We start from the raw sequence: 10,481 nt of genomic DNA, 5'->3' as shown, positions 1-10,481 counted from the left end.
ATTTTGTTTATCTTTTCGAAGAACCAGCTTTTAGTTTTATTGATCTTTGCTCTTTTCTTCTTTGCTTCTACTTCATTTACTACTGTTCTGATCTTTATGATTTCTTTCCTTCTGCTAACTTTGGGTGTTGTTTGTTCTTCTTTATCTAGTTCTTTTAGGTTTAAGGTTAGGTTGTTTATTTGAGATGTTTGTTGTTTCTTGAGGTAGGCTTGTATAGCTATAAACTTCCCTCTTAGAACTGCTTTTGCTGCATCCCATAGGTTTTGGAGCATCTTGTTTTCATTGTTATTTGTCTCTAGGTATTTCTGATTTCCTCTTTGATTTCTTAAGTGATCTCTTGGTTATTTAGTAACGTATTGTTTAGCTTCCATGTGTTTGTGTTTTTTTAATGGTTTTTTTTCCCTGTAATTGATTTCTAATTTCATAGTGTTGTAGTCAGTGAAGATGCTTGATATGATTTCAATTTTCTGAAATTTATTGAGGCTTGATTTGTGACCCAAGATGTGATCTATCCTGGAGAATGTTCCATGCACACTTGAGAAGAAGGTGTAATCTGCTGTTTTTGGATGGAATGTCCTATAAATATCAATTAAATCTATCTGGTCTATTGTGTCATTTGAAGCTTGTGTTTCCTTATTAATTTTCTGTTTGGATGATCTGTCCATTGGTATAAGTGAGGTGTTAAAATCTCCCACTATTATTGTGTTACTGTCAATTTCTTCTTTTATAGCTTTTAGCAGTTGCCCTATGCATTGAGGTGCTCCTATGTTGGGTGTGTATATATTTATAATTGTTATTTCTTCTCCTTGAATTGATCCCTTGATCATTATATAGTTTCCTTCCTTTTCTCTTGTAACATTCTTTATTTTAAAGTCTATTTTATCTGATATGAGTATTGCTACTCCAGCTTTCTTCTAATTTCCATTTGCATGGAATATCTTTTTCCATCCCCTCACTTTCAGTCTGTATGTGTCCCTAGGTCTGAAGTGGGTCTCTTGTAGACAGCATATAGATGGGTCTTGTTTTTGTATCCATTCAGCAAGCCTGTGTCTTTTGGTTGGAGCATTTAATCCATTCACGTTTAAGGTAATTATCGATATGTATGTTCCTATGACCATTTTTTAAATTGTTTTGGGTTGTTTTTGTAGGTCCTGTTCTTATGTTGTGTTTCCCACTTGGAGAAGTTCCTTTAGCATTTGTTGTATAGCTGGTTTGGTGGTGCTGAATTCTTTTAGCTTTTGCTTGTCTGTAAAGCTTTTGATTTCTCCACTGAATCTGAATGAGATCCTCACCGGGTAGAGTAATTTTGGTTGTAGGTTCTTCCGTTTCATCACTTTAAATATGTCATGCCACTCCCTTCTGGCTTGTAGACTTTCTTCTGAGAAATCAGCTGTTAACCTTATGGGAGTTCCCTTGTATGTTATTTGTCATTTTTCCCTTGCTGCTTTCAATAATTTTTCTTTGTCTTTATTTTTTGCCAATTTGATTAGTATGTTTCTTGGTGTGTTTCTCCTTGGGTTTATCCTGTATGGGACTGTGACTCTCTGCCCTTCCTGGACTTGGGTGGCTATTTCCTTTCCCGTGGTAGGGAAATTTTTGACTATAATCTCTTCAAATATTTTTTCGAGTCCTTTCTCTCTCTCTTCTTCTGGGACCCCTATAATGCGAATTTTGTTGCATTTAATGTTGTCCCTGAGGTCTCTTATGCTGTCTTCATTTCTTTCCATTCTTTTCTCTTTATTCTGTTCCACAGCAGTGAATTCCAGCATTCTGTCTTCCAGGTCACGTATCCGTTTTTCTTCCTCAGTTATTCTGCTATTGATTCCTTCTAGTGTAGTGTTCATTTCAGCTATTGTATTGTTCATCTCTGTTTGTTTGTTCTTTAATTCTTCTAGGTCTTTGTTAAACATTTTTTGCATCTTCCTGATCTTTGCCTCCATTGTTTTTCCGAGGTCCTGGATCATCTTCACTATCATTATTCTGAATTCTTTTTCTGGAAAGTTGCCTATCTCCACTTCATTTAGTTGTTTTTCTGGGGTTTTATCTTGTTGCTTCATCTGGTACATAGCCCTCTGCCTTTGCATCTTGTCTATCATTCTGTGAATGTGTTTTTTTTCCCCACAGGCTTCAGGATTGTAGTTCTTCTTGCTTCTGCTGTCTGCTCTCTGGTGGATGAGGCTATCTAAGAGGCTTGTGCAAGTTTCCTGATGGGAGGGCCTGGTGTGGGTAGAGCTGGGTGTTGCTCTGGTGGGCAGAGCTCAGTAAAACTTTAATCCGCTTGACTGCTGATGGGTGTGGCTGGGTTCCCTCCCTTTTGGTTGTTTGGCCTGAGGTGACCCAACACTGGAGCCTGTAGGCTCTTTGGTGGGGCGAATGGCGGACTCTGGGAGGGCTCACGACAAGGAGTACTTCCCAGAACTTCTGCTGCCAGTGTCCTTGTTCTCACAGTGAGCCACAGCCACCCATTGCCTCTGCAGGAGACCCTCCAACACTAGCAGGTTGGTCTGGTTCAGTCTCCCCTGGGGGTCACTGCTCCTTCCCCTGGGTACCGATGCACACCCTACTTTGTGTGTGCCCTCTAAGAGTGGAGTCTCTGTTTCCCCCAGTCCTGTCAGAGTCCTGCAATCAAATCCCGTTAGCCTTCCAAGTCTGATTCTCTAGGAATTCCTCCTCTTGTTGCTGGACCCCCAGGTTTGGAAGCCTGATATGGGGCTCAGAACCTTCACTCCAGTGGGTCGACTTCTGTGGTATAAGCATTCTCCAGTTTGTGAGTCACCCACCCAGCAGTTACAGTGTTTGATTTTATTGTGATTGTGCCCCCTCCTACCATCTCACTGTGGCTTCTCCTTTGTCTTTGGATGTGGGGAATCTTTTTTGATGAGTTCCAGTATCTTCCTGTCCATGATTGTTCAGCAGTTAGTTGTGATTCTGGTGCTCTCACAAGAGGGAGTGAGAGCACGTCCTTCTACTCCGCCATCCTCTATTATTGTTCTTATGTTCATTTCTAGGTAAGAAAGATGTTCATTTGTAGGTAAGATGTCATATTTCTCTGGTGGCCTTCAAGATTTTTCTTTGTATTTGGCTTCTAGTAGTTTTGATGTGGCATGTATAGTTTTGTTTTATTTTTTTTCCCTCCTTGGTGTCATAATTATCATTAGTTTTGGAAAGTTCTCAGCTCTTTTTTTTTACATGTATTTTTTTCTGTCCCATTCTCTCTCTCTTTTCTCCTTCTCTGTATTCCATTTTTTATTTGTTTGTTTTGTTTTGTGTTTTTGACCCTCCTCCTCCTCTTCTACTAATACTACTATTACTACTACTAATCTTACTACTTCTACTACTTTTACTACTACTACTACTACTACTGCTACTACTACTTCTCCTACTACTACTTCTTCTACTACTAGTACTTCTACTACTACTGCTACTACTACTATTACTACTGTTTTATTCTCATTCTGTTTCAATTTTGGTAATTTCTATTACCCTATCTTCAAGTTCACTGATTTTTTTTCCTCAGCTCTGTCAAGTCTACTGATGAGTCTTCATGTCTGTTACTGTGTTTTCATTTCTAGCATTTCCATTTGACTCTTTTTTCTAGTCTCCATTTCTCTGCTAAAATTACCCATCTGATATTGCATGTTATACATCTTTTCATTAGAGCTTTTAAGATATTAATTATCGTTATTTTAAATTCCCTGATTGTTCCGACATCTGTGTCATGTGTGTTTCTGCTTCTGTTGATTGCATTGTCTCTTGATAGTGTTTTTTTTTTTTTTTTTTCCTTGCTTTTTGGGGAAAAGATATATCTTGTTGAAAGACATATCTTGTGTAGGACACTTGAGGCTGAGGTAAGTAGTTTGAATGCTTGAACATAGGCATGTCTTTCTTTCTGTTAAATCTTTGGCTTGAGGATTTGCATAAATGTAGTTAGTTCATCTGGATTTAAGATGCATTGTTGCTATGGTTACCTTCCATACATCACATGCTTCCGATTCCTCAAGCACGGCCCTGTCTTGAGTTTGGGTATTGATTTACCAGAGAATTTTTCTCAATGTCTCATCTTCCCTTAGCTTTAGGCCTTCCCTTTATGCTATGCTTCAGAGAGAGTTTCTTTTCATGCTCTTGTCCGTCTGCCAGCAGTATTCAACTATCACTTGTTACTTGATGATTCTTAACCTGTGGTGGGGAGCAGGTGTATCCTCTGTTCTTCTCATTAAGTTTCAGTCTTACAAAGGCACTGTCCCTGGGCCTCAGGGCTGTGGTCTTCTCAGTGCTCCTGCCCTTCTCTGGGGGGCAGTTCTGGGCCCACTTCAGATATTTGCTCCTCTCATAAAGGAGAAATTGTTTTGTTTTCTCTGTGCTCTTCCCCCAGATGCAGGGGAAGCCTTCCCCATTGCCCTAAGTAAGATAGTGTGTGTTGCCTTCTCCCAGCAGTTTAAAACTTTTACTATGAAGAGGTGCCAGGCAAGGAGAACCTGGATGGTGTTTTATGACTTGCCTGCAGCTGCTGCTGATCTCTTTCCTCAAACTTGCACTACAAGGGGACACTTCTTCTGGACTCTCATCAATCTTTTTTGTGATCACTGCTTAAGTGCATACAGCAGAGCCTGCGAACAGGTGCGTGTTTCCCTTATATCCACATCCTCACAAGTTCTGTATTCTCTTGAGACCCATCACTTGGCGTTAACAGTTCAATAAAAATTTCAGCTGAATTCTTACGCATGTCCGGCAGCATTTGCTCCAGGTAAGCAAGTGCTCATGTTCAGTCTCTCCTTGTAAAAACACACTTGTATTTACTTAGATTTCAGATTAGTTGTCTGTTCTGCAAGCTCAGATAGCTGACAAGTTCAAGCAAAGTTATAAATTTGTAGATTGTGCAGCGTTTTTGTTGTAAGAGTGGGAGTTACGCTCTTTCTAGCTTTCTACATCTCAAGCAGAAGCCAGAAGTAGCACTATTCTTAATACTCCTGAACTGGAAACTACAAAAATACCCATTAGTAGTCAGATGGGTAGATATATGGTGGGACATTCACCCAAAGGACTACTATATAGCAATGAGAATGAATGCAGTGTAACTACATAAAACAATGTGGATATAACTCATACATAATGTTGAGCTAAGGAAGCCAGTCACGAAGGAGTACATACTGGATAATTCCATTTATATAAAGTACAAAACTAATTCATGCTCTTAAAAATCAGGGGAGCAATTAACTTTGGAGGGCCAGAGGCTAGAATGGAGGACAAGAGGTCTTCTGAGATACCAGCAATGTTCTGTTTCTTGACATGCTTGTTGTTTCTATAGCTTTATATTTCTGAAAATATAATGAGATATACATGTACCACTTTCTGCATGTATCTTATACTTCATCAAAATACTTAAAACATTATCTATTAATACAATTAAAACATGGATTTATAACTTTTTAGATAGTTAGAAAAAATAAAAGCAGTTAAATTACAATCCAGCAAAAGATAGGAAATTAAGTGAATGCTAAGAAATCTTATAAAGTGCTAAAGCCTAAAGACATCAATTATAGACATAAATATAAATGCTTATAAATGTTCCCCATTAAAAGATAATAAAATACAATAAAGCTCATATATGTTTTTAATGATGTGCAAATGTAAAAAGGACTATAGGTGAGCACTTTCCTCCCTAGTTTCCATCTTCTCTTCTTAAATTATAATTGTCATCATGATCTTGAGACAATGTACCTAATTTATTAAACGGTAGATGGGACAAGGATTTTTGAAGACTGGTAGGAAAGAACAAGTCAGTGAGGGTAATAAGTAGGGACACACACAAAAAATGTATAGCCTCTGCAGATCGAGCTGGTTCTGAACTGGACCTCCCTTGGAATGTCAAAGGGAAATTGTTTTCATTAATTTAGTAACAATTTCCAAACCTCCTGACCCTCACCTCAATTGTCCACACTCCAGAACACTACCTCCATGACTCTCAGAGAATTCTAGCTCTATGAATGAGACTGGGCACCAGAAGATAATGCCACCGTTTTCTAGACCCCAGGAAGGGAGAGTCTCATAGTGCGACTATTACATAGGGAAGTGTAAGGGGAGAGATGGAGAAGTCAGGCCTATAGGATTTGGCTCAAGGGAGATGGAGGCTTTATAAGGGAATTAAATAGACATGTTTGTTCACCTAGTCGGGAGAGTCCTTGGAAGTAGACATAACAACTATTCTTATCAGGAATTCTTCTGTGAAGACAGTGTGGATTTGGGGTGTGTTTTTTCACAGTAATTGTTCAAAGACATCCAAGAAAATGGAGACATAGGTGAGGCTTTGAGTAATAAATCGAGCTTAGAATTCAATTGCTCCATTTTTTAAAATGGAAAAAAAAGTGATTTGGGGAAATTTTTTCAAGACATGAAAACATCTTACTTAAAAAATTGATCATTATAACTTTCTAGAAAATTCCACATCCATTATCTAATTGAAGATAAATGAATTATCTCTTTAGGAATGTACAAATTATGTGCATCTCAGATGTTTCTTAGATCAAATTATTATTATTCGACAAATACATTTGAGATCCCAACTATGTGTCATATACTAAATATGGAGCCTTATAACAAGTCTCTTGTCAAGAAGTTTAAAATCTAGTGGCAGAGAGAGACAGTCATGAGGATAACAAGAACTCAGTGTTATAAATACCATTATTGAAGAAAGTTGTGTGTTGGAAGACAGATCTCAATGGGTCTCTCAATTTTGTGCATGTCTTTTAAGTGAGGCACTCACTGTCTCTTGTTTGGTGCTATCTATTCAAGGATGTTAGTGTAACGCACAATCTTGGAAGATAGAGAATCTCTTCCTCTGGGGCAAAAGGCAGGTAGGTTTACAGCCCACTATGTTTGTAGATGCCTTATAGCCCCCTTTGAGATACCCTATAGGAATTGGAAACTGGAGCAAATGCTGATACTCTGGCTATTGCAATGTTATGAGTGATAAACTGTCCCTCATTATTGACTCAAAGTCTTATGTCTCCTCCTAGCATCCATGAAACTGTGACAGGCTAACTTGTTAGTTTGTAGATAGGATAAAATTTCAGACCCTTCACAGGTCTTGACACATGCTACTGTGAAAATACGAAGAAGGTGTACCTATTTTAGCTAATACAGTAGCAGTAATATAGTAGGATATGAAGAATGTTAGGAAAATTGAGTATGTGAAAATGTTGGTGAGAAAAAAGCAGGGAAAGAAGAAAAGTAAAAATCCAGCTAGAGGAAATAATATTAGTAAGGGCCAGGTTGTGAGGACAGGGATTTTGAGGGCTGTTTTAATTAACCAAGAATGTGAATGTTTTCGTGAAGGCAATGAAATTGAGGGATATTAAATAGAAGATAATATCTTAGATTTAAGTTTTGGAAATGTCACTTTGATAATAGTAGAGAATGAATTGGCAGGGCCAAGACGGAGACAGGGATCTCCATAGACTAATTGGGAACCACTGAAGTAATCCAGATGAAGCATGGTAAAAGTTTAAAATAAGGGACATGGATAAAGAGGAAGAAGATTTCAGAAAATATTATGGAAGTAGAATCAACTGATGGTGTTTACAGAGTAGATTTTGGGGTTTCTCTAGGCTAAACTTATCTCTGATACCTGGATAAATAATGGGGACATCTATCATGGTAGATTGTGGAGGAATAAATGCCATAGCATCCATAGGGATACTTGGACTTAATGTACATATGTCGGTATTTGGTTTAGAAAGAATGACCACTCTAGGAGGGAAGAGTGTGTATTACTCTTATTTGACAATTAAGGAAATTGTGGTCCTGAGGGTTAAGTGGATTGCTGAGGGCTATATGTCAGTCAGTTAATAGTGGACCTGGATAAAATGAATAATCCAGTAACCTTTTCATTCTGTTTACTAGAGCCAATTGTCAGCACTGTCACAGAGTTCTTATCCACTTTCAAAGGATGTTGGCTTTATCCGGAAGATGAAGGAAACAGAAGGGAGAGGAAGCTAGGAAGTATATATTTTCTTTCATTTGACAGATATATTAGATCTGTTGGTTCATTGCTAAAAGAAAGGGAATAGAGGATTTGTATTTGACAATGTGGGTCAAAGAGAGTCACCTTATTAATGAAATAGCTCTCCAAAGTATATTCTTAGGAGTGCTTATCTTAGATGGCCCAAGAAGAAATATGTTCTGCCAGAAGGCAGATACTCATATTTGAACATCCAAACATTAGACTAAACTTGCTTACAATTGCACAAGTCTAGAGCACTGAGTTTGTGTCTACACAATCTTAAAACATCCCATCAAACAACTCAGTGAAAACAGTGAAAGGCCATGTAAGTCATATTTCTTGTTTGAGTTTTGCTGTTATGGACAGAGATTTATTACTGGTTCCAAACCTGAGTTGTGGTATGATTTCAAGAAAGTCAGTTATTCTGTTTGGGCCTCGGTTTGGTACCTGGAACACAGTAGGGTTTCACAGGGCATTCACAGAATTGTAAGATCTTTTTATCATTCTAACACTCTAAAAGTGGCTGAGTATTCCAGGGAAGACTATGCAAAGAGTATAGACAAGGACCAATGTCAGAACATTAAAGACATCCACATTTAGTTACTAAGAGGACAAAGAGAAACTTAACCAGTGAAGAGGTCAGAGAATGAACATGAAAAGGGTATTTCCATTTGTCTTTTTCTAAAACAAGTATACTGCTAGGTGTCAATGAACCTTATGAATTGGTTGGTTTTCCATGTCTGTAGAGGGTCGTATGAAAGAAAATTAAAGCCTGGGAAATTTGAGTTGGGTATAAAACATTTAAATTTCTGTTTAACATAAGAAGAATGAGAAGTCTTACTACCATTTTAATGACTTATTACTTGTTTTTAAACAAGATAATTTTCCACTCTCTGTACTATCACTTACCTTAGAATTTCTTCAGTCCTGGCTGTGTTCCTCTTTCATTGGCTATGTTTTCATTACTGGGTGTCTTGTTTTTCCAATAAAGATGTCAATTTCTTAAAAGCAGAGTGCCAGCACATATTGAGTGAAAAATAAATGAATTTTAACTTATTTGTTTAGAAAATTCTCAGTCTTCTGAGAGTGATGGAATCAAAATTGGAGCTGAAGACTCAAGAGGAGTGGAAATGTTTAGAGTTCACTTGACTAAAGGCAAAGTGCTTTCAAGGTCCTTGAGGCTCTGAGAACATCTGAAATATCTCAAGTGGACCTGAATTTCCAGAGTGTCAGTTTGCTGCATGAACTGCCCATCACCCTCTTGCCTTCTATGCATCAGTACCTCTGAGAGAGGCAGCCTGCTTTTTCATTTTGTAGGAAACACAGTCTCGGAAAACAGCTGCACTCAACTGTGGGACTCTAATAGTACACATCACTCTTGGTCTTTGGCAGGAGATGTCCTTGGCTCCCAAAATAACCTTAACCACAGGGTTAAGATTTTCCCATAATTGAAGAGTACTGAGAGAAAGAATCAAATGCATGAGGGCTGATGGACATTTAATCTCACTGTACTCAACAATTTGGACTTCATTTGTAGTCACATTGGTTATGGCAGCTAAGGCTTAACCTCTTGGGATCCAGGCTCCCACCATAGGAAGATGAGGAGTCCTACAGAGAACTGCCACGTTGAGAGAGGTCTCAGTCAGTGATGGAGAGCAGTCACATAGCAGGATGGCTGAGTAAGACCTTTCATTTTGAATCAGAATGTATAGTTGTAAGTAATGCTCTCGTACTTGGGTCATTCCAGCACATTGAGTCTTAAGGTTTACTGGTTTCACATTAGTGAATGCCTTTAAGGTCTCCTTGGTTTCCTGTTCCTTGATGCCTTTTTGAGACATCTCTCTCTTTCTCTTCTTGGGTATTTGGTAACTTACACTCTTCTTCCCTACTTCAAAACCTCCTTCCATGTTTATCCTAGGAACAAAAGCCTGGAGAGTATTATATAGCATAGCTGTATGCATATATTTGCATTTTAATAAGTGAAGTTTTGAGCAAAATAAATGTGTTGGCCTCTGGTGGTGGAGTAATTGTCATCAGAGAGCTAGATAGGGCATCTTGGGTAAGGGGACTTCTCAAATGAATATTAACTTAATGTCTCAGCTTTTCCCCCCTATTATCCTCCTATAGGTATCCTATGAACACATACTGGCTTTCAGACTTCAGTGCTTTTGCTGGAGCTGTTCCTCTGGAAAGCTGTTTTCACCATTGATAACTCCTACATTTTACCTTTCAAAAGCTAGTTCATTTATCCAATCTCAGCTCGGAAAATGCTACCTTGAACGATTTTCAAGTTTCTGCACTTGGATATCTTCATTTCTTTCTCTTAATTTCCACACTAACGTGTTCCTCTCTCAGGGTTTGCATCCCTTTCTACATACTCTTTCAATTGTTTGCATCATATTTTGTGGCACTGCACTTACAGAATCTAACACACTGTCAGGCACATAGAAGCAATTTCACTTTGTATGTAAAATTACATTTG

This window comes from Balaenoptera physalus (genome assembly GCF_965194825.1).
Source record: "Balaenoptera physalus genome assembly, chromosome: 12".
NCBI lineage: Eukaryota > Metazoa > Chordata > Mammalia > Artiodactyla > Balaenopteridae > Balaenoptera > Balaenoptera physalus.
The sequence above is the reverse complement of the archived record's forward strand: the minus strand, read 5'-3'. Positions refer to the sequence as shown.